The sequence below is a fragment of the Gasterosteus aculeatus genome, chromosome 4, assembly GCF_964276395.1.
Source record: "Gasterosteus aculeatus chromosome 4, fGasAcu3.hap1.1, whole genome shotgun sequence".
Classification (NCBI taxonomy): domain Eukaryota; kingdom Metazoa; phylum Chordata; class Actinopteri; order Perciformes; family Gasterosteidae; genus Gasterosteus; species Gasterosteus aculeatus.
Window position 1 is genome coordinate 6,015,672 of NC_135691.1, and position 27,756 is coordinate 6,043,427.

Sequence of the window (27,756 nt, forward strand, 5' to 3'; positions counted from 1 at the left end):
ATAATTTACCCGTGGATGAGTAGAAAATAGCAAATAAAGCCGGTTGGTTCCGTTTGGCGAAGCGGCACACCTCCCCTTTTCGTCCTGGCCCTGATCGCACAGGCCTACAAGGAGACAGAGTTTGTCGGCAGCAATAAAGTTGAATTGAGATGCAGGAATACGTGAGACACGTCTGCGCTTCTCACAGCTGAACCTGTACAGTAAGTCATTAAGCACCGGGGACGCACTTAAGATTTCTTTTCCTACCAAATTGTCTTCAGCCTAAGGCAACCTTCAATCATTTCCCAGAGTGCAACATCAAATAACAATTCATTTCATGTTGTCTGTGCTTCGGAGGGAAGGAGCCAGGCTGGGTCGGCTTGATATTGTAGAAATATTGATCTACTATTGAGTGTACACTGTGTTGAGACAGTTTCCATCCCCAGGGACCAAAACACAAAATCATTCTCTCAGTTTTTAAGCTAACCTGTATGGCTGCGGAGATGCCAAAGCTCTCCGGGTGGACAAACTTTAAAGTGGAATAGTCCCATTCTTCCTGCATGACTCGCTCTTTCTTACGTGCTCTGTCTCCAGCGTCGCTTCCCTCTCCTCCCCCATTGCACCTCATGTTGATTCAAACGTAGCTGCTGCAACTACACGCTATGATCTTCAAGACGTGTTCCCAAACAAGCCCCTTTTGCAATAACAAGCATGGAAGGATTTTAGGAGATTTAACGCTGCCTGTGATTTGAACACCAGGGCTTAAGCTATTTCTTTATAAATAAGAAGTAGCATGGGGATAGAGGCTGCTCATCTTATTGATGATTCACTCACTTGTATACAGTATAGCTCATGTGTATGACCGACTAAAACATGGGGTGGAAATGTCTCTAAATACTCTCTAAATTCATTATGATAAGAGGGTTATTTCTTTTAGCTTTTCAAAATTAACAAATAAAATGTCACTTTATTACATCCTGAATCACAAGAAAATGACATGTGTCATTCAGAAATGGTGTTTTATGTCAAACTGTTACGGCCCTGTTATAAGTCATCAAATAATTAAACATTCTGTGTGAGAATCAGAATCAATTATTTAATCAGACAACTTTCATACTCAACAATTTTCTCCAGTTTAGTATACGTCTGCCTAACGCAATGAAGGCCAGAGCGGATTGTCCCTCCGCGTGGGCCTTATGTTTTTTATGTACCTGTGTATGCAGTGTGCGTGACAGTCAGGCTTTTGGAGCCTGTTCCCCCGGCTCGGCCTCCTGCAGCCGGGGATCGATCAGCTCTTTGTCACCTCAGCCAAACCTTCCAATCATCCGGCCCCCGCTTCCAGGATCCCATCCCGTCCATGGCTGTGTCAGGCGGAGCCAATAGGAGGCGGCCTGTTTCTTCACGTGTCTGGTCTGAGAGAAGTAAACACCAGTCAAGATGTCAGTGGACACAAATAATATCTAAGATGACTCTCAAACATTTAGAGAAATTTACGCCAAGAGGAGGATTTATTTGAAATTTCCAGGCATATCCTATGTCAACATCTTACTTTTCTTCCTCATTTAGCATTTATAAGCTGCAGACGAACAGAAACTCATGTTCACTCCATTTACAATATGTTTCTATTGGATGTTTCTTTAGATCACGAAAAACTTATACTTTGTCCTACTTTTGGTTAGGGTTTAGACAACAAAACTACTCGGATAGGTTTAGAAAATAATATTTTATTTTTGATTTCCCACGGACAATGAACAGCAGAGTTTATTATATATTCTATAGGGCTGTACATTAAGGCATGCAATTGCTCACACAATCAAGCAAAAACAAAGACTCTCATTTACACAATCTCATGGCAATTTGTGAAACAGGATGAAAGAGGACGTTCAGCGCGACCTCGATACGATTTATTTGGAAGTATTATCTGCGTCTACACGTGACGACATTATGCAACAGAACATACGTTATTTGTAGCAGTAAAAGGTTTTCGGAAAAACAAACTGGTTGGGATCAAAATAACTTCCTAATCTTAGGTCTAGGAAACAAAACAAACATTGGGTTAAAAGTAACACAGAGGCGCATCACTTCACACATCACTTCACAACAACCGTGTGGCGCTCAGTGCAGAACGCTGGTCGTGTGGCTGAACGTCCTGTTTTGGACGCGTCCATCTGCCCAGCCACCAGTGGTTTACAGTCTCCAGCTGGGACACAATCCCGACGGTGAGTTTAATTCTTGTGTCCAGCGATGGATCAGACATTCGGTAAGCATTGCTTCCATGCTGAGTGACACAAAAAGAGAAAAAATCTGTGTCCATGTACACAAATCACTAGATTTGTTCTTTTTTTAAGGACTGTGTTGATACTGGGCAACACTGGGCTACACCTCAGCCCATCATTGTTCCTTCCCAACACATAGTTTTCCTCCTAGACCTCGTCCGCCTCGTCGTGGCACAAACAGGTCCTGCTGGAAAAGTGGAGGTTGGGCCAGACCCTTGCAAAGCAGAGCCATTTTCCTATTATCAAGGACTCTCCCTTAATGATGAAAGTAAACAACATGAGCAGGAGTGTTTAATATTTCATGGCCCACCCACAGGTGCAGCGGTGTGCCGGGAATAACACATACATCCACACATACCAATGCGGGTTTGATTAAGACAAGGGTATTACCCCTGTTGCAGTTGGCCACATCTCCAAGGAGTGTGTGTGTGTGCATGTGTGTGCGTGTGTGTGTGTTTGTGTGCGTCTTGAGCCTTGAACGTATATGCTGCCTCAGTCTTTTTTTTTTCCCCTCTCTGAACACTCTCTCTCCTCCGCCCTCTCTCTCTGTGGTGATATATGGAACATATGGGAAATTATGGTGGGGTTATAAAGGGCCGTTGACTTCAACAGGCGTGCAATAAATTAAGCCGAGGAAAAACACAAGCTCTTTAGCAACACTTAGTGCAGATTTCCTGTACAGGCTCAACTCTCCTTCTCTCCTTCTCCCTCACTTCCTCCCTAACTCCTCCTCTTACCCTTCGGCCCGTTGGCCCTGCCGACTCCCGACTCCCTCTGACTTATTGTAGCGCAGGTCAAAGCACAATCTCATTCTGTTCTCCTAGTTGGTGGTAACACAGTGGGATACATCCACACAAATTATACACATAAAACTGGTAACGGCTGGAAAATATTTTAATAGTTTCCGCACCCCCTTAGTGGCAACGAGCTGCATGTGCGGAGCCGGTGAGCGCCACCAACGTTATTGGTGCAATTAAATGTAAAACACAAGAGGGGAACACAGGGGAGTCGGAGCCCAAAAATGGCTGTAAACAAGGAAAATGACACATGACAAGTTGTAATTCATGGACGTCGTTTCAAAGGCAAGAGACTCACCGTTCCTGCACTGGCAGAGGAAGAAAAAATAAAGGCACAAGGATCCAGGCATTACAGGAACTATGCACAGAATGTTATTGAATCAAAGACCAAAAAAGAGAAAGAGAAAGCAGTGACTTCAAAGTCGAAGCATGATGAGCAGAGAGAGAGAGAGAGAGAGAGAGAGAGAGTGTATGTGTGTCAGCGCGAGGGAGATAGGGAACGCTTTGCTGGATGATTGTACTCAAAGCAAGCACAGGATTGGGGGGGGGAGGCCCCTTGGTACAGGAATACTCTCCTCATCTCAAAGAATGCTAAATCACACACACATACACACACACACACATACACACACACACACACACACACACACACACAGGCTGTCTGGGGACGAGATGCCATTAAACAGAATGGAATAGGACTTGAGCTCTCGTACCCTAAAACTCATCCAGAAACAGAACTGCGTCACCATTTACCAGTTTACTCTCTTTCCAAAATGAGGACAAAACGCAACCAAAAGCACTCATCAAAAATAAGCGCACCATGGACAGCGAAGACGTTTGTTGCGCCGGATGAAAGCTTTAAATGTTTCATTCGACAACAGCAGCCAGAGCCAGATGTTTACTCTGATAGCTACACTATTAACTGAAAATGTGCTTACTTAATTAGCTCGGCAGACAATATACCTGGGTAATTTTAGATAACACTGTGAACATAAGGATTCCAAATCTGTTTCTTTTATTTATTATAAGATAAGGGGCACGCTCTTTGAAACTGTGTCTTAATCCATTTGCAGCACTTTAAACTTTCTAAAATACAAACAGGTTTTCTAAGAAGCGTCTTTAAGGTAATTTGTCGTTTTTTAGTCGTTTCAGGTCCAACCCCCTGCATTTAACTGCCCTCAAGTATCTGTTTTTCAAGAATTACATTTAATATTGAAAAAGTGAAATTATCTAATGCATGTTGAGCACGGAACGAGATTATTCTTCAAAGTTGTTCCACCTGCTTAAGGCATTGAAGAGTGAAAGTTATTTAATGTGAGAAAGAAACGCAATTACTTTACTTGAAAGTGTCTCTTCTCTCAAATGCGATGCGTTTGTTTGCACTGAAGTCCACAGTGGACCCAATGGGAGTAATGAAGATCAACTGAAATTTGAAAGACTGCACGGCATTTATCGAAACCCCTTTTCCACGTAAATACACAAGTTAAATTCTCAGTGTGGATATCCTGTAATTTACAAAATGACAAGATGCTTGTCTGCACCGAGCACATCCAATTGCAGCTCGTTAACTGAGTCGGGGAGGCGAGGGGAGGGGGGTGGGGGGGGGGGGTGGATTCTACAAGCACGGAGAGAAACTATTAAAATACTTCCAATAACTGAGGGAAAAAAAATACCCCAGTTGCCGTCCAAGTGTCTTCATTTGGGCTCAAATGTGAGATATGCCGTTGCTATGGTAATATGGCAATGGCTGTCGCCCTCCTCCCAGCTGTTGGTGGGTTTTGTGTGAGAGAGAGAGAGAGAGAGAGAGAGAGAGAGAGAGAGAGAAAGGGTACGAGAGAGGGAGCCTGTGTGACTGTGTGTTTGTGTGCGTGCACGCATGCATTGATGCTGCCTCCGTGCTGTGTTCCCCCTTTCAGTCTTCAGAATAGTGTCTCTACTAATCCGTGAAAGTTGCGGCGCTCTGAACCAGTGGCCAAGCCTTTTCCCACTGAACCAAGGCCCAGGGTCTGCGCTCTGCTTTACACTTGATTGGTCCCTCCCGTGGCAGGACTCCCCTCCCTGCTGGGCGTGGGCCCGTCCCCCTCGCTGGGCTGCTCAGCACTGCCTAATCGCCTTCTCCCCACCGTAATTACCAGTGCTGAGCCCAGGACTCGCTAACACACCATTAATGTCTGGCCAGCCAAACCTCACCAGCCATCACACATCCAGCACTTAGAACAGGCCCAGAGACCGGCCTAAAAACAGGCCCAACTCCACCAACAGAGCACCTGTTCACGGCTGGGATGCCCCGCAGCACTGTGGACTTGGCGGGCCGCTGCTGCCGGGTAAGAAAAAGAGAAGGGGGTTGGCAGCTGTGCTGTTGTCCTCCTCCCCCTGCAGTGGAGGTGATGTGTTTATTTGGGCTGGGATGCTGCAGTGAGAAGCTGTGAGAGGTAACTATCTCCTTGTTGTGCTCTACAGAGTACCAGAGAATCCACCCTGCAGAGACAGAGCCCTTTGATATGTGACCACTTCAAAACCACACACACAATGGAAGCAGTCAATTGTGGAAATAGCACAAGTTGACGTTGTGTGGGCCAGGTTTGCTGGAAAGCCAACCCTGCACCTTATTTTTTCCACCCGTGTATATATTCTGCGGAGAAACATATTTTACATTCTGGACATGTGTAAAATCATGCTAACAAATTCATTTTTTGTACCCACACGATTCCAAATTTCAAACTATTGCACCATTGGCGAGAGCATATGGGACAAGGCAGGTGAAACGCAGTGACCTGGCAAACAGTCCAAAGACCGATGAGAGTCGGGTACACGTCAGAAGGCACTGGGTGTGTTGGCACAAACAGCATCCAGAATGTGGATCAGAGAGACAGCCAGCACTCCTTAGCTTATTACTCTCTTATTAGGAACATTTTTGCCTTGCATGGTTTGGCAGAGTCCCGCTAGCCGCCCTCTTCACATGGCCCGGGCTCTGTCAGAGCTGATCAAAAGACATTTCTTCACATCTCCAGACGCCAAGGAAAAAAGGAGAAGAAAAGAAGGAGAGAAGAAAAGAGCCAGAAGGGGGCATACTGCTCTCTCTTTACTCTGGTCTTTTGGTGAATGAAGACTTTTCACAATGCCCTCTCTTTTTTTCTTCATTTTTTTTTTCATTCTTCCATTGGCAAAGAAAGAGAAAGAAAAAAAAAACAGCATCCCCATCGCGTTTCACCAAATTGTTTTTTGCCATATCAAAAACAATTGTCCTCAGGTGAAGAATGCGCCTGCACAATTACAACTATTCCGGGGGGGGAGAAAGAGGTCTTCACAAATCTGACTGGGCTTCCAGGCAGCCAAGACCCCCTCGAAGTGGTAATGAAAAGTGTAACTTTAGCCTCCCAGCTGTACGTCTCAATCCATAATCCTTCCCCAAAAACCTCACCGTAGTGCCGCCTACCACTCCCATGGCGTTCCCAGCCTGTGCCGGGCTGGGCCTGTACTCTGATTTATGAGGCAGTCCTGTGTCATACTCTCAACCTGAAAAGGATTTCTTCTCTTATGTGTACCAGGGTGGTCAGGGCAGCTCTCTGGAAAGACAGAAAGCCCCGTCTCCCGGGCCTCAATCACCAGAGAGTCTTCTCACCCCTCTGAGCCAATAACCAGGACATTTTGGACATTACCAGAATCAGACGAGTCTTCAGTGTTTCAATAGTGGTGTGTTTCAGCAGTGCAGAGGTGAGTGTATGTGCAGCCGTGTGTTTGTGTGTGTATGTGTGTGTTTCTGTGTGCGTGCAGAGATGTCTGCGACAACGTACAGTTGCTGGGTGAGTACTTGGTGCGTACAGGCGCGTTCAGGATTGGTGGCTCGGCCCGTGAGGTGCAACTGGTCCAAAAACCTACGCAAATGCAAATGCAGCCAGTTAACACATCAGCATGTTTTAGCTGTTAGAATAGTTTCTCATTTTGTCGATCTTTGTCAGTTTTCACGTGCATTTTCAGTTTAAATGCAAAAATTTAAAGATCTAATACATGAAAATATCCATCTTCATGATATTAACTGTGGTAATTTCTATTGAAGGCTCAGAGCAGAGTATTGGAAGTAATCATTTTACAGTAACCTCGTGGTAGCCTAAGCAAACTACTACTACTGAAGCCATGGATTAAAAATGTATCGACATCCTGTGAATTATTCCGGCAAAGTCGAAAAGGAAGACGCTAATTGGTAGAAGTATAATTAATTGATGAGATGTGGGTAAATTAATGATTTTCAAAGAGTTGAAAGCAATAAGTGAGACTCGTCTCCAGCAGTTCAGCCCATTACAGTTTTTTACTCCATGGAGCGGATGACTTGGGTAAAAACTACAGGTTGTACTCACCCACACTGACTGAGGATCCAGTAGGAAATGAGTTGAGAGCTGAACACACGTTGGTAGGTGAGATGTTCACTGAGCGTCCACTCCAGTCAAGTAAACAAGCCAAGGTGACCTCTGGAGAGATGGGCTTAAACATCCTATGGTTGATGGTTGGTTGTATACGTAGGTGGAGGTGGGAGCAGCGGGTGGTTGACGCAGACTCTTTGCTGACGGACGGGATCAAGTCATCCTATTTTATGTGTGTGTGTGTGTGCCTGCATTGTGCATACTTATGTGTCCTGCATGCATGTGCATTTATGTGGCAGCCATGTGGTTAGCACTAAACACTTACTGGTGCATTCTGAGGAAAATAATGAAAGCATTACAGCCTGGAACATGCACACCCCTTGACTGACACGATCCGCTCTTTTGCCATTTTGAAGCTGCTAGTTAGGAGATCTTGTTCCTGCAAATTGTCTTTGAATTGATGCGACCATCATCACGTAACCAGAATTTCAAAGAATAGGCAAGACCAGGGAAAGACGTACCAATGCTAGGCAGACAAAATGGCCGCTGTCGCTAAGCTAACAGGGAAGGAGGAAGATGGAGCTGAAACTCTTTGAATGCTATTTGAAAGAATCACATACATAGTTGACTTTAATTATTATAAAAGCAAAAAAACGTAGAAGGATATTTTCCTTTCTTCTGTTGATTTAGCTGCTAATAGCTTAAGCAGCCTTATTTTCTCGTACATTTTGTTTCAGATAAACAGTATTTGCTGTGTTATAGAAGCGGTTCACTCTCTCAAGGGCCCCCTGATATTACAGCCTCAGATTTGCTTTTGAATTGCGTAATAGTTTTGAGAGAATGAGATCATTTTTTATTTTCCATCATATTGAGAACACATAAACAAGGAATACTTAACCCGACTTGTATAAGATAGAAAACTCCTTAAATATTTTTAGCCTGGATCGTGAGTTATGAGATGAGTAAAATGTGACAGCTTCATATGAAAGTCTTTGCAGTTGAAAGCCTTCATAGTATGACACAAGGAAAACCCTCACATTTTTTCTCCTATTTTTTCCCAATGCCAAACTTTGGGAAATCATGAGAGAGATATCTTTCTTTGTAATCGAGATTTAAAGGCTGAGCTTAGTAACTTTCTCAGTATACTTTTCCACTGATCTCACATTTTAAAGTGTAGATTATGGAGGTGAATATATTTGGGGGGGGGGGGGGGTTTACAGTACGCTCGATAATGAGTAATGTTTCTTTGACAGTTTAAAGTTGGTTAAAGCAAAAGAAAGAAAGGAATGAAAAAGCATTCAAATATAATGGAATTGTATGCATCATTTTTTCAAGTCTTTATCTTAATTTTGTCATCAGATATAATGTAATCTGAGTTTGCATTCACAAAGGTAAATGTATTTATATAAACCCCCTTTCAATCTCTTTGATAGAGTTTTTTGACCCACTGAGTGATGGAGATTTGTACAGAATTGAAGCTCTATGTGGTGGGGATGTCTATGTGTCTAGATAAGTAGGAGGGACTTTGCTGACAGTTGAATTTCCTCTCTACAGATGAACATACGAAAAACAGATGGTGGCCTTTCATTCTGCAAACTGAGAGAAGTTTCTCGTTTCAATGTGAGAGAAACATCTGATTTAACTCACAGTTTTTGATCAAAAACTCTGCGTCTTATTTATCAATGCATATTATTAGATTGTGATGAGAGCCAACCATTCTAATTCGCCTTGAAGAAATAAAAAGACTTACAATTAAAGAATCTTCTGCTGTTCAGATACCACCTTGAAACACAGAGCTAATGAATTTCGTTGTCTTTTGATGAAACGCGTGAAGTTTTGAAAATGAAAAAAAAAAACAATTATACACACGACAATTAAAGAATTACAAAGAAACATACAAACAGATGGCTTCTTCAACAAACAACTAAACTAACACAAAGTATAATCACTTTCCAATTGTTCCCGCAGATTTGTCTTACATAGGCGAAAAAAGTTTTCAACAACGCGAGAATAACTTTCTTTTGTCCATCTGCTGAATCTATCTAAATTCTAAATTTTTAATGTTCGTTTATAATTCTTTTATATTCTTTTTCTCTTTATTTTTTGGGGTGAAAAGTATTTGGTTGTCTGTATAACCATATATACATAATCAGAAAAAATACATAAAAACAAGTTCATGCGTACACATATAAAAAAATAATTGAGCGTTTCAATTTCAAAATACCTACGACAGTAATATTGTACAATTTAATCTACATTTAGCAACAGTTTTAACAATCAAATAAAAAAACTTGTCCCATGATTTATCTCATTAATATTATTGTTTAAAAGTATTGTTGCATTGTATAAAGGGAGAGGCAAAATACTTTTTTAGTATCGCTTTAATCTTGAAATGGTCTATTCAAATATTTGTTTTATATATTTATAATAAAACTATTCTTCCATTGACTGATTCATAATAGTATATATTTTACCAAAACTAAAAATAAATTAAATACAAATACAGACACTACAATCTTGGCTTTTAATGTCCGTAATAACATGTGTTTGTAAAGTTTTTGCATTTTTAAAGTTACAAATGAAACTGTTATAAAGCACTATATGTTCGGGAAATCAAAAGTTCAACATTTGTAATCAGTCTGTGGTATTTTTTTAATGTTTGCGGTATTAATGGTACCTCGGCAATCCGTAAAAAAACAAAAAAGAAACAATAATTATTTTCCACTGTGTTTTAGTAATTGCGTGCGTTAAAATGTCTTCGGTTTGGTAGTAATTGGGCCAAATGTTTTGATACCAATCAAAGTACATAGAGAAAAGGAAACAGAGTTGATGACAATGACGACGATGATGAGTATGATGATGACTGAGACAATTGTGAACACAAATGCATTCAAATAAATGGGTGGCCTGCTTATAATACCACATAGGCCCTACATTCGTTTTGTAGAGTTTAATGGATTCACCTGAAGGTTCTGGTCACATATTTCTTTAAATGCACCTTAAATGAGAGTGGCCATAATTCTAGTGTACAAAAGGGACATGTCGGAGTCACACAACTGAGGAGAAATAAAAAGGGAGTAGGTTTTTGTGGACGTTCTTCAAAGGCGCTCCAATTTCACACCGTCAAATTAAAGCACCCTTATACTTTAGTGCTTCTCTTCAAGCTTTCTTTTTCTGATACGTGTATTATTTATTTATTTATGCAATCTGTGAAATTATATTTTGGAGTTATATTACGTAACATTATTATATTTTGTTGAAATACTTAAAGTGTCAAAGATTGTTTAAAATATACTGTCGCCATTTTAACCTAAATTTTGGCTTGAATATTGTCACTTTTTGGTTGCTGCTTTTCTGCACCATGTAACGGAACCAGTCAAATTTTAAGACAAGCAGTCATTTTTTGGCTATAAGTGAATCACGCCTGATATTTATCAGTATTTTGACTGCTGATACATATTTTGGATGAAATTTTGTTATTATTGGCTTTACCTGTTCAGCCATCACCACACATCACAACACGACACACGTCTAAACTGAGCGCTGTCTTTCATCACTTTTTGCTCTGGGAATATCCGCTGCATGTCACTCAATATTTGCAAAAGATGGCATACATGATATGTGACCTGTGGACATGTTGGAGCTGGAGTCGATGTTTATTTTAAGAATTCTGATGTGCAAATGAAAGAGGAAGTGCAACTGACAAAGTGAAGAGATTCAGTAACCTTCCGCTGTGTTTTTGCAGCTACGTGTTAGCTATTGAAGCTAGACAACACCTGCCATCTCTAGAACGGAGCGCTGAAATTGTGCCTAAATGTAAAAAACGGCGGCTACAAAAAGAAAAGTAATATCAATATTGGTGTTTATGTGGGACACTTTAGGTGTTCCTCCAGGTTACGTAATGCTGACAAAATAGGTCAGCGTTACACAAGCAGAAAGTTGACTGCCAGCATCCTGCAGCTTGGTGATATCTCCTTGCTTGGTCTGCGGAGTCCTGCCAGTGTGTGTCTTTATTAGTGACTATGCGATGCTGGCGTGGGCACCTCAGCAGCAGCAGTGACAGCCCTTATCCCTCCTGGGTGCCTCACCTCATACTAAGCCCTGGATTTTAAGGACAGGCAGCTCAGGACAGGACAAGAGTGCCAAAGCAGAGCGTAAGCAAAGCTTCAGAGGAAGAGGCCACTTCCTAGTGTATCTTTCCCCGGACAACAAGTACACGTCACCCACTGCTCTGGAAGGACACGCTGAAGTGAATGTATCGAATGTAAACCAACAATCCCTAGCAAGAAGTTATCTGTGTGAGTGTGTGAAGTCGATCTATAAAGAATCCATCAGCCCAAACCCTTACATCTTATTTTAAAAGCACCAATGTCAGGCAGCTCTTGGATCCCTGCAGCAAAACCATTACAAATCAACAATGTTTGGTTAAATTATGAAAGAACAGAATGATAAAAAACATAGTGAAATAGATTTTTTGGTACCTATAAATCTGTGGGCTGAGTTCTTTATTCCAGATGGGAAAGTTTGCTCCCGGGGAGCACCAGGAGGTGCTGTAAAGCAGTTAGCCTTTGATAGCACCGGCAAAAACAAACATGGCTGACGAGGGGGGGGGGTAGGGCCGACAGAAACATACATTATGCTGGTTTTATAGTGTTAAAGGAGTTCTGCGAGCCCAGAGCATCAATATTTTAAAAGAACCCCCCCTGCATGTCCACCTACCTGGGGCTCAGGGAGGAGATGCACCCTGCTCCGACCTCAGCGGGAAAGATTCAAAGCCACGTCAAAAACTGTAGCGCTGTAGCTAGCATGGTTGCCAAGAAGCATTCAGCAATGCTTAGCACCCCACAATGCAACATGCCGCAAAAAGTGTGTTTTAAAGCGGGCATGCAAAATATATTTTTGCGGCTGAAATGTCAGCTAGTTACCTGTGTTTAGAATTCAAAGTATTTTGGACATGACAGTATCTTATTTATATCACATGACAATGCACTTCCTGTAATAGAAAAGGGGGAGAAAGAATGGGTTTTACTGGATTGATTGACGTTTAGTGTTGAAGGCTTGTTTCTCTGAGTCCCACATTAGGCCGAAAGGCAGAAAGTGATAAATTAAAAGACGAGGCGACCTGGTCCTCCCGCGTCCGCATCTGAAGTGATAAACCGCTCCCTGACTTTGCAACGCCGAGGCCTGTGAGTCACAACTGTGAAGATATAATGTTATTTAAACCCAATCTGTCACCAAATGGAGCAGAAAAAAAGCTTGCCAAGTCCAACATCACCACTTATGCGACTTTCTCACACACACACACACACACACACACACACACACACACACACACACACACACACACACACACACACACACACATGAACACACACATTTCATGTCATTACACTAGAAAAATAAAAAGGGAATCCATAGAGTTGGCGTTAACACAATATCCATCAAAGGTCTAGACGTTAAGTAGTATGTAACAGAAGCATCAACACTGTTGCGTGACCTCATATGGCATGCTAAGAAATAATTAGTTCCCATTACTTTTAGATGTCAATGAGAAAAGAAACTTCTCAATTCTCAGAATTTCTTAATGTGATAACAGAGCAGTGAATCGTTTCTCACGGCGTCCCTCTCGGGTCGTAGCTGTTGTTACGGCGCGCGACCCATTTCGCCCTCTCAAACGAACGAGAAACGTTGCTAATTTTGACAGCTCACTTCACGGGTACCCAACCCTCAACGAGTCTGCCACCTTCTGCAGCAATATTGAAGATGGTGACAGACAAGGAACAGCGGCATGTTGGTGCCCTGATGGTGTCCAGGTGGTGCTGAAATGCATGCTGTCACATGGTTCAATGTGTGTTGTGTTCAGGCCAGAAAAGTTAGTTTTGCAAACCGACATGTATACATAAACAGATGGACAGTTGTAAGGTTTACTGAAGCACACTCTAAAATAAAAAAAATCCTGATCTGGCGAGCACGTAATTCTCCCACAAATATGTCCAGTCACTTAAGTGGTTTTGACAATCGGCTTCATAACAACTCCCCTCGATCGGCTGGCGGGTCGCCCCGCTCTTAATCAGAGAAAAGCTTTGCGGCTCCTGTTTGCTCGACAAAGCGGTCGACGGCACCGGTTCAGACCGACCTTTATTCAGCGGCTGTACTCACAGCGGGCCGCTAGCCACACCGGGCCGCCCCGACTCACGGCCCGATCAGCAAACTTTATTAGACTGGTTAGATCCAGTGCTGCCACTGGTCTCCGCCATGCTGTGACCCCCGGAGCTACAACACAACACTTTGGCCCGACTGCTAAAAAAAAATCTGTGAAGAATCTCTGGCAAAGTTTTGAAATGCAATAGACATATGACAGTCTCGAAAATAGAGGGCCAATTCAGGAATGGTAGCTGACTCCATCTGCTGAACGACAGACCAAAGTTGACTTCTGCTGAACGCATCACTGTCCTTTTTTAAACTTTTGTAAGTTCTTCTGAAGTTCTCTAAAGAAAGATCTCCCCCTCCTTCCTCTCATCGGACTATTCACAGTGAAAATGCAAACATAGACTCACGTAAATCCTCTTGTCTGATATTGCATGAATAAGAATAACTTATTAGAAATAGACTGAAATGTTCTCAACCGAGCATCCTGTTTGCCTGTAGATCGCTGATACTCATCATTAAGAGCTGAAGTAAATCGACAACAGCAATGGCAGCAGAATAAAGTGTAAAAGTACTTATAGGGCGTCGTACTGTACGGCCACATGTCAGTGTTCTGTTACGTACCATATATTACAATATGACAATTAAGAACAGCATTGCAATGTTCTAGTTCTACGCTGTGGAGCTACGCTTGTCAGGTAGTTCCATCTATAAATTAGTTGAGTAAGCGGGTGATAAAAAAATAACCCAGAACCGATGAATGGAATTTTAGTAAGACAGTAAATCAAATATTTCTTGGTTGTTTTAGTCAGATGATATAAAAATATCGCTTTCGGCTTCGCAAAGTGGTATTGGGTGTTTTTCAACATACTATTGTTTTATGTTCAATAGACTTAACACCTTAGTGAAATTAGTAAAAATTAAATGACAGCTGCATCTATTGTTTAATCCTTAATAATCTATTATTTTATAAACTCTTAATACGGTAATCTTTAAGGAAAACAGAAGGAAGAAAGTAAAGCACAAGTGCAATCAAAAATCATCACTTAAGAACTGTACTGATGTTTTGACTTACGTCTCATTCAGCCATAAATAATTATTACAGTACCAGTTTTTAAGCGTAATTCCAGTCCAATACGACAATTTCATCTTGAGTGTTATATCATAGTTTTGAAAAAAATGTAAATATAAAATGAATTCTTTATTATTATGTAATAGATGTTTACCGACACACAGCTTTGCATAATATGGATTTTTGTTTCAGTTTTTATGCCTTTGTATGAACCCATTAACACGTTTTTTTTCACAAAATGTTATTCATGAGAGAAGTCCCTGGTTTCTCAATGTTATATAACGGAAACTATTCACGGATGTTGAGCCCTAAAACCTGCTCAGCTGGTTTGACTTCTCTTTGTGAAGGTTAAGGGATTCTTTTGAATTACTTTATGTCAGTTTTTTAAATCAGCAGGTCCGAGGTGTAATAGAATGGACTGACCTAAGAACACTCGAATATATCATTCAGGCATTTGAATTCAAACCGCTGAGTGAAGCGATATATATCTGCGACCCCCAGGACGCATTAAAAACCAACCAACGAATAAAAATAATAATCTAAAAGAAAAAAATATACATATTGCCAAACTGAAATTGGCAAAGCATGCAGGGTGTGCACATGGCGGCGGGCTGCTCCTTAAAGACATCTGCTGATTACACAGTTTGGGGAGGCCTGGTGGAGAGGAACCTGGCAGTGAAACGTGCAAAGAGATTGAGACCAGGCGATGACTGCTGAAAGAACACGGCACTCGGACCCTCGCAGCCAGTCACTCTGAGCATGAAGGCGTAAAGATGCCTCCGCTCTGCTTCACACAACTGAGGGAACCCGAGATCCAGTCAAAGGATTCACGTCAGGCCCATTGCTCCCCAGGCACACAAATATCCGACATAGATTACTCTTTTTTTTCTCTACCTTTATAAAGCGTTCAACAGGAACACTCACTGGCTCTGTGCAGAAGTCGGATGTGCTGTGTTCACCCACCCGTAGACAGGTTCGCCTCCACCACGGCGCCGTAGCACCTCCAGAGAACTTCCACCTAACAGGGACGGAGCTCTGGACATAGACGACGCCGGCAGCCTTCCGCCACACTCCGTTTTGAGTTAATATTGATTAACTCCATCGTGCAACTTCCAAACATTTGCTTCAGGGGGGGCGGAATTTAAACGACAAATGGTGGAATAACATCCGAATACAAAATGCAGTTTATTAAGATGAACTTGATATTAAGGGGAGCCATTTTGGTATTTTCTAGCATGTGAATAAACTATTTCAACAGCTACATCATTGCTACAACTGCATCTGAGCAAAGGTTTAATAATAGATTTGTTTGGATATGCCTCTCTGGTTAGCTTTACCGCTACAACTGACAAACCGATTCAGGCACAAAACAGATGGAATGAAGAGTGTCAACCATCAGTTCTTTTATCTTTTGTGTCATATTGCATGTCTATAATTATTGGCTGGAACTTCCCTCGACGGGCTTTAGGTACTCTCGTTCAGAAAGAGCGCTCATTATTTTGAGTAAACAGCTTTTTAGTTTCTCACTGGGCAATTTAAGAAGTTATTTTTTTAACACGAGGTAACCACATAAAAAGTGTTATTTACTCTGAGGTGAAGCTTATCTCTAAATGAAGCATAGCTTCTGCACAATCTGTTGTGAGGTGATGTGTTTACACTGAGCTTGTGTTTCACCAGGACATCTGGCCGCATGTGGTTCCTCCTCAGATGAGACATATGTGTCCCTCTGATCACGTTTGGCCAATGGTTCCTACGTGGGTTTTGTCTGAGCCTCCTCTCTCCTCCTGACCTCTCACCCGGACTCTCTCTTTCACTTTGTTGTGCAGGTCAGAGTCCATGCAACCCGTGCCTACACAGCCGCATGGCCATAATTTGGTATGCAGATGCACAGACGCAGGTAAGTCTGCTCCAGGTGCACCCCACAGCGATCCTGACCCATTCTAATTCACTTTGCAGCTCTCAGGTCAGGCCGAGGGCCCAGCAGGCTCCCGGCACAGGTCACAGAGGGCCTCAACATCCCAGGGATGAGATTCCAGACTGGCATGAAGAAGAGTGTTTGATGTGGACCTGAGCTGGGCTATGTTACCATGTTGCTATGCCTTTAATTAGCTCCAGCAGCTGCTACTTCCTGGTGGACGGGCCCTGGCAAACCGCAGTGTCTCTGTAATCCCTCACAGGTGACAGTCAGTCGCACGTCAGCTCATTGCGCGGTGACAGGCAGTGTGTTCTGCTTTGAGTCAGGTAGTGGAGCTTTAGTAAGCAACACCGCTGTTTACCAAGTTAATAAACTGTGAAGTGACTGCAGACACTAAATAAAATAAAATAAAAAAATGCCCACGGCGCTATAATGACCACAGCGTGTTTCCAAATATGTTATGCAAATACGTCTCTAAGCACCAATCCCCTGCCCATTATTTTTTTTTTTTACAACTTTAGGTGTCTGTTTTCTGAGGATGCAATCATGATTAAGAGACTGCAAAGTTCTCTTGGTGACAGTAAAAGTGCCACTCCGCGTTGTTTATCTGGATTTCCAGCTTGCGCAAAGACATCTAAACCCCGGGAAATTACCCTCCGAGGACGGACGGCTTGAAATTGATGCCAGAGCAGAAGAGCGCACCTTGCTCCCCGCTCTCCTTTGTCACACCCAGGTTGGTGGATCTTTCCTTAAAACTACCAGAGATGAAAAAACTGGGAGACTTGGCAGCTGGCTAGGGCATACTAATACCCTGGACTCATTAACTTAATGGGGGCCAGATTCCCCGCGCTGAATCTGCACTGATGCCCTTTGAGTTTGCCGGGGCCACAGGGTGTGCAGCACATTGAGAGCCCTGACCGGCATATTGAACGTATTTTAATGGAAACCTTTTTTAGACTCGCCGCCGTTAAGGCCCCGCACCTCTCTGTGTGATCTCGTCAGATAGCCACTCTATCCTCAGGATTCAGAGGGGGGAGGGGACCTCGCGCGTTAAATCAGGCCAGAGGTGGCCGTATCTCAACTGAGGCCATTCTTTGCTGGAGATGTGGATCCTGGAGACGTGGCTCTGAGTGAGCTTTGATGTATTAACTTGCCCCGCGTAGGACTGGAACAGGAAGAGGCCGACGTTCAGCGGGATTGCCTCTTATTGGACAGCCGTCTACAGAGTGTTGATTTAACTACTCAATTCTACCATTCACCTAGCCACTTAAGGCTGCACTATAAAATTGATTCAGTGCCACATATGCCCATTATAGACATAATTGCCCAATGTGAAGACTCCACTGCCAATCACTTCATTATAGGCAAGCCTCAGGATTATATAGAATCCAATAAGGATGCTCTGAATTGCAAGATGTGAAGGGCAACTAAAAAAGATATTGTTTTTGATGGCAATATATTGATACCATGGGAGGAATAGAATATTAATACATGAATTTAGCATATTTGCCCGACAGCAAAAAGATGAATTGATAAGAAAAGAAAGCTGGTGAATTTGCATGACAAAAAAGTCCCTTTAGAGTACTAATATATCACCCTCATGGATAACAGAATTGCATGTGCCAGATGTTGAGATAGGGAGAATTGATCTTCGATGATATTAAGATATTAAGCCTTTACTATTTTGAGCTTTAAGTGATATAGGAGTTAGGTATCAGCAAACAAAGGCGTGTATATCTTTACTTGCCCTTAGCTGAGAGGACTATAATCTTGCTTTCACTTCTTCTTGACTGCGTGCTCTTGAACGCCACGAAGCAGGAAAACCTGTCCGACATTGATGAGATTATACGCGGTCAGGAATGAGCGGGCAGGACTCATCCCCGCGGACAGAAACACCCTTTAACCGCAGCAGAATAAGTAGAGTGGATACTGACAGGAAGATGCATCGTATGAGACAGACAACGAGGCTCCAGCTGCCGAATATAATGAATAAACAGAAATCCAGTCGCGCTAAAAATGGCTGACTCATGTTCGCAGCATAGGAGCGATCGCATTTCTCAAATACAACTCTCTCTCTCTCTCTCTCTCCCGCTCTATTGTGCCCTCGACGTGTGGCAAAACAACACCATGCATACCTTTTAAAGAAACCCATGTTGGGAAACCATTGGATTCTCATAGCTGGCTTTTGACAGTAATTATTTCATGAAGTCTTTGATTTGAAGCTTGATCGCCACAGCTGCAACATCGGCGGGTACGTCTTCTCATTAGCGATTCCATAAGCAGAGAGCAAGGAACTGCTGTAGCGGCTCCCACTTACATGCCTCCCACTCTAACGTGTGGTGGTAATTTATTCTCTCCACAGTGCTCATCATTCTGATGCAACTCACACAGTGACAGGAATCCATCTCCGTGGTACCCGGCAACAAAGCGGGAGGTGGGCTAAAGGGAGGGCGGCGCACGTATTCCTGCTACCACAATCAGAGGGGAGAGGAGCGGTTGCCAGGCAGGTTTAGAACATCCGTACAGGCCACATTTGTGCCAGGCGGACATCCTGTGAACACTAGAAGCAGAGCGAGGAGGTAATAACAGTTCGCCGGCTGCGATTTGATCGCATGTAAGCAATCTTCTTCTGCCAAATACTTTCTCAGAGTACACGGCTCAAGCACTTCAAAGTTGAGTACTATATAGAGAGTATGATTCATTTGGCAGCTCATGTTGTCCAGCTTCAAAAAGCTAAAGCTAGTCAGAGACACACTGTGGGCTGTTTTCAGCTTCAGAGGAGGGAAAGAATTTGGCTTGAGCTTAGGCCGCCCATCCCCATCCTGGGATGGGCTCTTTTTCATCTTATCGTGGTCTTAGCGCATTGGCGTGGCGACTATGTGCTTCACAGGTGGGAGTCTGCCTCTGTCAAATAAGCCAGTTCACTAAGGACGGGATTTGCCGCTGTTATTTTTCTATTAGGGAAGAATTATGTTAAGCCTTTAGAGGCCATCTTTGTGTTGCTATGGCAGCCCATATTTCCTACCGGGTTGAGACCTTGAATGACTACAGTGCAAAGCCAAGTAGCCCCCAGACCCTTTGAGGATTAGAACCAGGGTCTCATAGTTATGCAAAACACCTCTGATATGATTGAACCTTGAATAGTTGAATGACAAAGTTTATTGAGATTGCCTCTCTTTTCATCTGATTATTGTCGTCTGATTATTCCCAATCACTTGGCGTGGCTTCAAACGCAGATTTTCAAATGGCTATTGTTTAGGACAACACTGAGAGATTTTTTCTCTCACATGTCCACAAACCTCATTTCGTTGACTATTGGAACAAGGAAGCATGATTCATGGTGGTAGAAATGAAATGCAAAGACATTCACCATCCTGAAAAGGAATACAGCAAACTGCTTCTCAATATACGGCAGCGCTAAAAATATCTGTGCATGTTAATTGTTGATTTCCTTACATTGAGCGTTTTAGATTTTTGAAAAATGTCCATCACAAGCTTGTGTAAACCAAGGCTTTATCTACAAACTGCTTGTTGGCTTCCATCAACATCAAACAACAGTCGATTCTAAATCATAAAACTCAATATGTATCATGGTATGATCAATGTGCTGATTACATCCATGACACTGCTGCCCACTCAAAGCCTCATATTCAGTTTGAGCTGAGTGTTCATCCATAGATCCGAGATCACCTTTTTGTAATTCACAGACTTGGGAATTTCCTTCACATAGTACCCAAAATGCATTTCAGCCTCCTAAGCTAAAGCCTCCGAGTTGCTGTGAGCATCAAACACAACATCTTGCTTCTGAAAGTGATTTTACAAACCCCGGGTCCCGTGCAGCCAAATCAATGGAAATTGTTTTTTTCCTTCTGGAATTTTGTCATAACGTCCCCAACTGTTTTCAGACCAGCCATCAAAGGCTCGACTCGACTCGCAGACATGTATAGACAGCCACTCAGAGCTGACACGGGGAGGAGGCTTTGAACGTATGAGATTGACACTATTGTGGTCACAAAGCACAACAGGAAACGACTTTGAAGGGGAAAGCGCGCTCTGTATTGGATTTCACTTTCGAAATGGTGGCCGGAGACGGGCCCAAGTATCAGGCGCGTTGGATTGGTGTAACATAAAACACGGAAACCAGACACGGGCGCCGCACGCCACTTCTGCAGTGTCCAAAACAGAAGTGTGAGGAGGTCCAAACTTTTGGTAAACCGCGGATGAATACACGCTGAATCTTTTCTTAAATCGGAGATTTGTTGCACACCGTCTCTTCCTTCTGTATCTTGGGACGTCGCTGGCTTGTGATGCCAATGAAAAGTTGACAATATATCCAAGAGAGCGGTACTTTTTTGACTTCACAAAGTAAAACGTCGCCATCAGAGCCATGTCTTGTTGGCAGTTTGGGAATTGATCAGTCTCAATCCCGAGCTGCATGGTTGTCAACTGGCAGGTCTGCTGGAGATGACAGATTTTCCGACAGTGCCTTGTCAATGGCTGCACTTGAGTGAAATCCCCAGCCATCTTGGCTCACCGCTGAAGTCATATCCATCATCGGATTCTTGACAAATTCGTCACAGCCGTCTCTCAATCTAATTGGTCTTTGAGGTTCCTGTAAGACAAAGACTTCTAATCTCAGACAGAGTGTGTGTGTGTGTGTGCGTGTGTTTGAAAATTGCTTGCCATTGAATACTTCTCTGCTCTTTGAGCCTGTGTTCAGCGAAGTTTGAAATACATGACAGTCTCATTTTAGGTGCTCTGATGTCACACAGTCTTTCTGGCTTAAAAGTTCACTCAATATGAGGTTTGGTCTACTTTGATGTCTCTAGTGAAGCGGTTTTAGCATGCTATATCTTCCGCCGCTGTTCTCTGTCACCCACTCCTGCAAAGACTGACGGGAGCTGCCGGAGATGGGGCTCAGCCTTTTCTTCCTGGTGACTACAAACTAAAGACACGGGGAAGGTGAACTCAGGCAGCACCGTGACAAGCAGAATGTTGCAACTTCTGCTGGATGCATCGTATTATCGATAAATGTTAGAAGCTTCTTCTTTTTCAAACAGCATGCAAGACAAAGATGTCCAGCACCTATTAGGGGTGCATTTTCTCATTCATTTACATCATAGAAAACACTGATGAGAAGAGACAAAACAGAATAACACAAGTCATTTATGACACACCAAAAAGTAAAACATGTTAAATCTGTTGTAAAAAGTTGCAATTCGTTTAGTTCCTTCTCCTTATGCAACATATACTTTTTTCTATCTGAGGGAGAGATTGTGGAGAGAAGGGGGGGGGGGGGGGGGCTACGTGATGAAGATAATCTTGTTTTATGCTCATGACGGCGCGAGGAGATCCTCCGCCCCCCTGCGACGTAACGCTCACCTGAAGAACCCCCCCGGAGCTCCACGTGACTGCGCCGCCGCTCGCATCTCCCTGTCTTGAGAATTGGGATTTAGTGGAGGATTAAAGCAGAATATTTCAATTTAGCGGCGGAATTTACCTAGCTGTGCCAAAGTAATTACCCCTTCTGGATAAACGCTATTGTGGAAAAACCCATTTACGAACGGCGAATATATAAACGGCTCAAAGTCAAATGAAAAGAGGAAATGTAATGAAAGCAATTTTAAATATCGCAAGGCAGATGCCAGAAATCTTATTGTATTACCTTAAAGTCGCGAGAGAATGCTGCATTCAGTGTGAAAAGACTGTGTCCACAACTGAGAGGAGATCATTTTTAATCTTCTTCTTTTTTTTGATATTGTGATCGTGAACAGATAGAGGAATAGTATTTGATGCGTTAAGGAAAAGCAAACATGAGTCTGAAATGTCTGTGATTAATTTGTAGCCTGATTATAATTGCAAAAGAATTCTGTGCGTCACTATTTAGTGTAGTGAACAGGCCTCATGTATAAAATATTAAAACAGAAAAAAAAGAAGAGAATGACAGCATTTCTTTAATTTGTACATTTGGTCAAATCCGTTGTGAAAACATGAAAAACAATTACTTGTCAAACTGATGAATATGTAAATCATAAATAGGAGATAGAAAGTACGCCAGAAACAATTAGCTAATAATACTCTACCCGAATATGCCCTAATTTACAATATTAGTGCGTTTAAAGTCCTGTTTCAAAACGAATTTCCTTCACAAGAAAACGTGACTTCTGGTGAACAAAACACGTGCATCTAATATTTTAATAATAACGCAATCATATCGATCCTAATTCTGCCAGTTCTGCAGAGTTGAGCCATCTCATTTGTTTTAGTAAGGCCTGGAAACAATAAACCTGCACATCACCCTTTTCCAAGCAGTTTAATAAATAATAAAATCTCAAATTGGTAATAATGTATTTTAAGATTTGAAACCGGAATAAGCAATAAATAAATAAATATGCAGGTGCTATTTGAAAAGAGAAAATCATGCTTTTGATATCTATGCATTAACACATTATCTGCTTTGAATTCAAACTCTACGAGTGGGTCATTTACGTTGCCTTTCAGTCAGAGAGAGAGAAATAAAACAGTGGCGTGTCCGTCTGTCCGGGCTGAAATGCAGGGAAGGAGACAGAGGCCCTCTGTGTGTATAACCCGTGTAAACAGGGCCGCTCGGCATTGTGTAAAGTGGGTGGATTAGCCGGCGGCTTTTGTTGGACGTGGTGTGTACACACGGACGCTGATTCAGCTCTCCTGAAGCCATTTTGGCCCTCACAACCTTAAGGAAGTCTTGCGTTACCAAACCTTCAGCCGGATGTGATCTAAATGGGTCCCCGTTGAAACGGTGTCGTCATGAACTGATCGCACGAGGCCCTGAGTCGGTTTAATCGCCACCGAACCGAGACCTTTTATTATCGAATCAAAAAAAGAACCCACCGACGCCTCAACGACTGATTTGAGTGACGTGAAGTTCGTCAGTGAAATGAGTCCGCATGCTGAACCTCCTCCACGGCGCGCGCGCACACGTCTCAGAGCCCACCCGCCGCGCGTGCACCGCGCATGGCGGATATCGAGGTGTAAATACAAACAATTTGCACATTTCCTAATAATTGCAGTATTTGGACCAATTAGGCCAGATAATCTAACGGCATGGTTTATTATCTGTGGTTAATTAATCGTTGTATCAATCATCCTAATAAGATCCATCCCAATCAATTAAACGAGGACTTGTAATCCTCACTGTCAAGCGTCCCCGCCTCCACGTCGGGAAAGGGTTTCTTGTTTTAAAATTCCTTCATTTTGCAACTTCGCAAATGCAACGCAGTCCCCTCTTTAATTTCATCAACTTGTTTCTATCCCAAACTTTTATTGACTCTCTCCATTTCGTGCTGCCTTATTGTGAATATGAAATTGAAGTTCTCTGAGAAGAAAGAGGAGACTCTGTTTCATCGGGCACCAATTAAATCGGCCTATATGTAACTTCACGACACTTTGATCATTTTAATGACTAAATAAAGAAGGTCAGAATATTTATAATGAAGAAAGAGTAACCAGAGTAGCCAGGAGGCCTCAATGTGTTATCAGTATTATCAGTAGCATCCACCTGCATGTAGCACGGAGCCTTCCGCTCCTTTTGAATGTTTTCGTCCAATCTAGTTTGAATTATTTAATATGTCTATTTAATTTATAATTTGCTGCATGATATTTAAATCGAGCTGCTGATTTATTTAATCGTGAAAGGTATATGAAACAATGTGTAATAAACAACACGAAGGGTACAAACGTGTGATCAGAATTTATTCCATGGTATGATTTTGTGTTATTGTCCGACCCATTGTTTCACACCTGCTTAAACCAATAAACACATAAATCATCTTCACTTCATCCAAATTGTGCTTGTCACCATCTTCCTCTTCAGTGACACAATATAGTAAAAGGAGTAAATATTCGTATTGATGTCATAATTACAATAAAACAAACGTTTTGCATCTTTGGCTTTTCATTGTGTATCCGTTAGTGTCTTAAAAATACCGTTTCCATTAGGCTTAAGATCGCCGACACGCACGCGCTTACTGACTTTGATTGCGCCTAATTGGAAATGATTTGCGTCATCGCGTCTGTTTGTGGGTGAATCTGCTGAGGATGGTTATCAACACGTGTCGGTCGCCTCTTCAACGGGTCATCGCAGTTTCTCCCGTTTCTTCAGACTAACCATTCTATTTGTGTTTGTATTCAGAACCCAGACAGGTAAGGGATTAGATCCTGTCACAACAGGGAGCTTTGAACCGAACGAAGGGTTAATTGTCTTCAACACACAATGCGCTTGTGAATGCGACGTTCTTCACGGCAGCGCTGTTATTGAGAAAAAAAGCTTCCCAGAAAAGTTTGTCTTTTTCATTTTTTTCTAAAAATAGCAAATAAAAGAAAGAAAGAAAGAAAATAATGGGAGCTTTTGTTATTGTGAGTATTGTAAAAAAAAAACTGTAAAGTAAATACGCCCCTCTCTCTACATATGACAGAGGGTCTTAATTATACATCAGTTCAAAGACTTAAGGATTTTGCTCCCCTATCTGTTCCTATGAGATACTGACCAACAATTAGGGGAATAATTCAGCGGCTATACTTCAAAGTACAACGCTGCATAAGTCACAGGTGCAATAAAAAAATGCATCCTTGCAATCGCAAGTTTTTATTGCAAAAGGGTTAGCGTTACAATGTGGGAACCTGTCTGCTTTCCTCCCAACCGGGATCAGTTAAGATTCCCGTGTGCTTGTGACAAGAAGAAGATGTCCTGCGAAATGAAGCAGAATCTGACATGAAAGACTCATCCCTGCCTCCCCTCCTTGAATGTAAGATAAGTACTTTGAGAGGTATGTGCCAGAGCCACGAGGGAATGAGCTTTACTCACAGATGTAACACGTTTAAACCTACTGATGCAATGAAAGCTTTACATTCAATGGACAGCAAGGGAAGATGAGTCATGCGTATTTTGTCTTTGATGAACATTATTTGATAAGCCATTAGAATGAACTGTACAAAGCTCACATTATATCTCACTGGATTCTTAGAGACACGGTCATTTCATTATTTAGCGTGGAAATGTCCATGGAGCTAACTGCGCCTTATTTCTGCCCGTCCCGTAGTTGTCTTTTTGTTTGACTGCGCCTCCATGTGCCCCTGTGCCAATGCGAGTGCGTGCCCATATGTGGGGGTACGAGTGCTCCACTGTTACTCTGTGCCTGTGTGTGCGCCCATGTGTGTTGTGTGCAGCCCATTAGTGGAGTTTAACCCCTGTGTTCAGGGAGTCACATCCCCTCAACCCACCGGGCTCCATTCTTACTGCAGCACGTTAACATTTTATTCCCCCCCCCCTTCACTTTTGTCCTAAGAGGGCAATTAAGGAAACAAACGTTTTCCCCAAGATAAGCTGGCTGCCAGCTTTGCATACTAATGCATTGCCAAGTGGTTACAAATAGTGAGTGCTCTAATTACTGCCACTGTTTTCAATCAGAAATTGCTCAATTTCCCAGGATGAGGTCTCCATGGCTGGAGAAAAAAAAAAAAAAGAAGAAAAACCTGACAGAGGCAAGAGACAATCATCTCTATGTGGATTTTGTCTGTGCGTGTGTGTGTGTGTGTGTGTGTGTGCTTGTGTGCCTGCATGTGTGTCCGCCTGTTGGTGCAAATAAACTCATCTGTTTCTCTGTGTGTAGACGCCGACGCGACCCCTTCCATCGCTGCTGCCCTTGACGAGTCAAGAAATGGATCCTGACAGCCTCTACAGCATTTAGCACCACAATTATCCCCTTTTCACAGCCTGGCTGCATTAATGTAAACCACACCAGGCAGTAGTTGCCACTCAGTGATGAGCACAATGTGGTGCATCATCGCTGGGTGAGCAATTTGGTTCAATTGTGCTGCTGTGTGATCATCAGTGCAAATCACGGCCTGCTCATTTATTAAGCAATTTCTGTTGGAGAAAATTAGAAGGGAGACTCATAATTGGGTAGGAGATAGTAATACCTCTAAAAGCAACGATAATGGATGATGTGGCTGACATCAAACAAAAGGAGCAAGCGAGTTAAGCCCGCAGCAACCCATCAGGGAGGTGTGTAGCATTGGGAATGGAGCAGCCGCCGTTAGTGTCCACCAGGATTGTGTGTGTGTGTGTGTGTGGGGGGGGGGGTGAAGGGTGAAGGGAGGGGGGGGGGGTGGGGGGTAGCACAGACCAGAGTGACAAGGACTCACTCCCTGGATGCGAGAACGAGTCACTCCGTAGGACGCTCACAGGATCCATCCGTTGGCCTTAGCTTGACCTTTTGCTCCGACGGTGGCTAATGGAGGGCTGGCCCTCGATCAATGCGCCGAGAGATTGGGTTCGTTCCTCGTCCCCTTTCACCGGGCCGGGAGAAGGGCCGGCTGCTGCCAGGAGCCACGCCGCGAAGCCATCGACCCCGCCGCTCTCCCATCCTGTGGGTGACAGCTGCGGTGCCAACGAGCCCGGGGAAGCCACGCCGCCCTGCCACGTAGGAAGGACAGCCGGCGACTCCGTCTCCGTGGTGTCGGGAGGGAAAGTCACTGATGATCTGTTCGTGAATGTCAGATCTCCATGTAAACAACCCCAGCAAACGCTTTGCTATTGAGTATGTGTTGATATGGATGAAAACTGAAGATTTGACTCGTCGAAGTGATGTTTTTTAATGCCATTGTATCCAGATTTAATATGTGGCTCATGAGGGTGTAAAAGTGTTTTAAATCAGCAAACGCAAGCTTCAAATGGACAGATTCCAGCTGCTTGATTTAATAGAAGTTGAGTACAGGTGATTACATCTGGATAATACCGTTTTCAAAAGCTAAAAAATGTTTTGTCAGTATAAGAATTGATCAAATAAAGCCTGACTCCAAGTGTTAGAAGTTGTTTGCATTACTTTTGCACTTCAAATGTTACCGTAGGGAATAGCTTTCTTTTTTCTCATGAAAGTTGCACTTTACAACCCAGATGGTGCACCACTGTATACCTTTAATCTGCTCTTTTCTGTCAATAAACAACGCCTGCATTAAACGCACAAAACAATATTTACTGTGAATTTTAATTGCAAATACTGCAATTCGAACATGTAAAGATATTCAAAACAATAGCAGCATAATACATTCAGTCCATATGGAGCGAGAGGAAGAGACAACCAAGAGGTTTCGCGCCGATTGTTCTTTTTATTATCATTAACAGTAATGTGATTCTGAAGCCTCCCGTGACCTCCTCACAGCAGCATCTCATCTC

General features: G+C 42.9%; 2 long non-coding RNA genes across 3 annotated transcripts; one reads left to right on the forward strand and one right to left on the reverse strand.

The window, feature by feature from the left end:
* Window positions 1-1,053: 1,053 nt before the first annotated feature.
* On the reverse strand, window positions 1,054-8,421 carry LOC120817150 (uncharacterized). The gene is made up of 3 exons (XR_005711942.2): window positions 7,408-8,421; window positions 6,847-6,927; window positions 1,054-1,391 (listed from the first exon to the last, which is right to left on the reverse strand). It is a non-coding gene; the product is annotated as an uncharacterized LOC120817150 (long non-coding RNA).
* LOC120817149 (uncharacterized) lies at window positions 5,185-27,549 on the forward strand. 2 transcript variants are annotated; one of them, XR_013467309.1, is made up of 4 exons: window positions 5,185-5,376; window positions 5,513-6,766; window positions 16,456-26,063; window positions 26,192-27,549. It is a non-coding gene; the product is annotated as an uncharacterized LOC120817149 (long non-coding RNA). The 2 variants fall into 2 exon arrangements; XR_013467308.1 differs by having other exon boundaries at window positions 16,456-27,549.
* The last annotated feature ends 207 nt before the right edge of the window (window positions 27,550-27,756 follow it).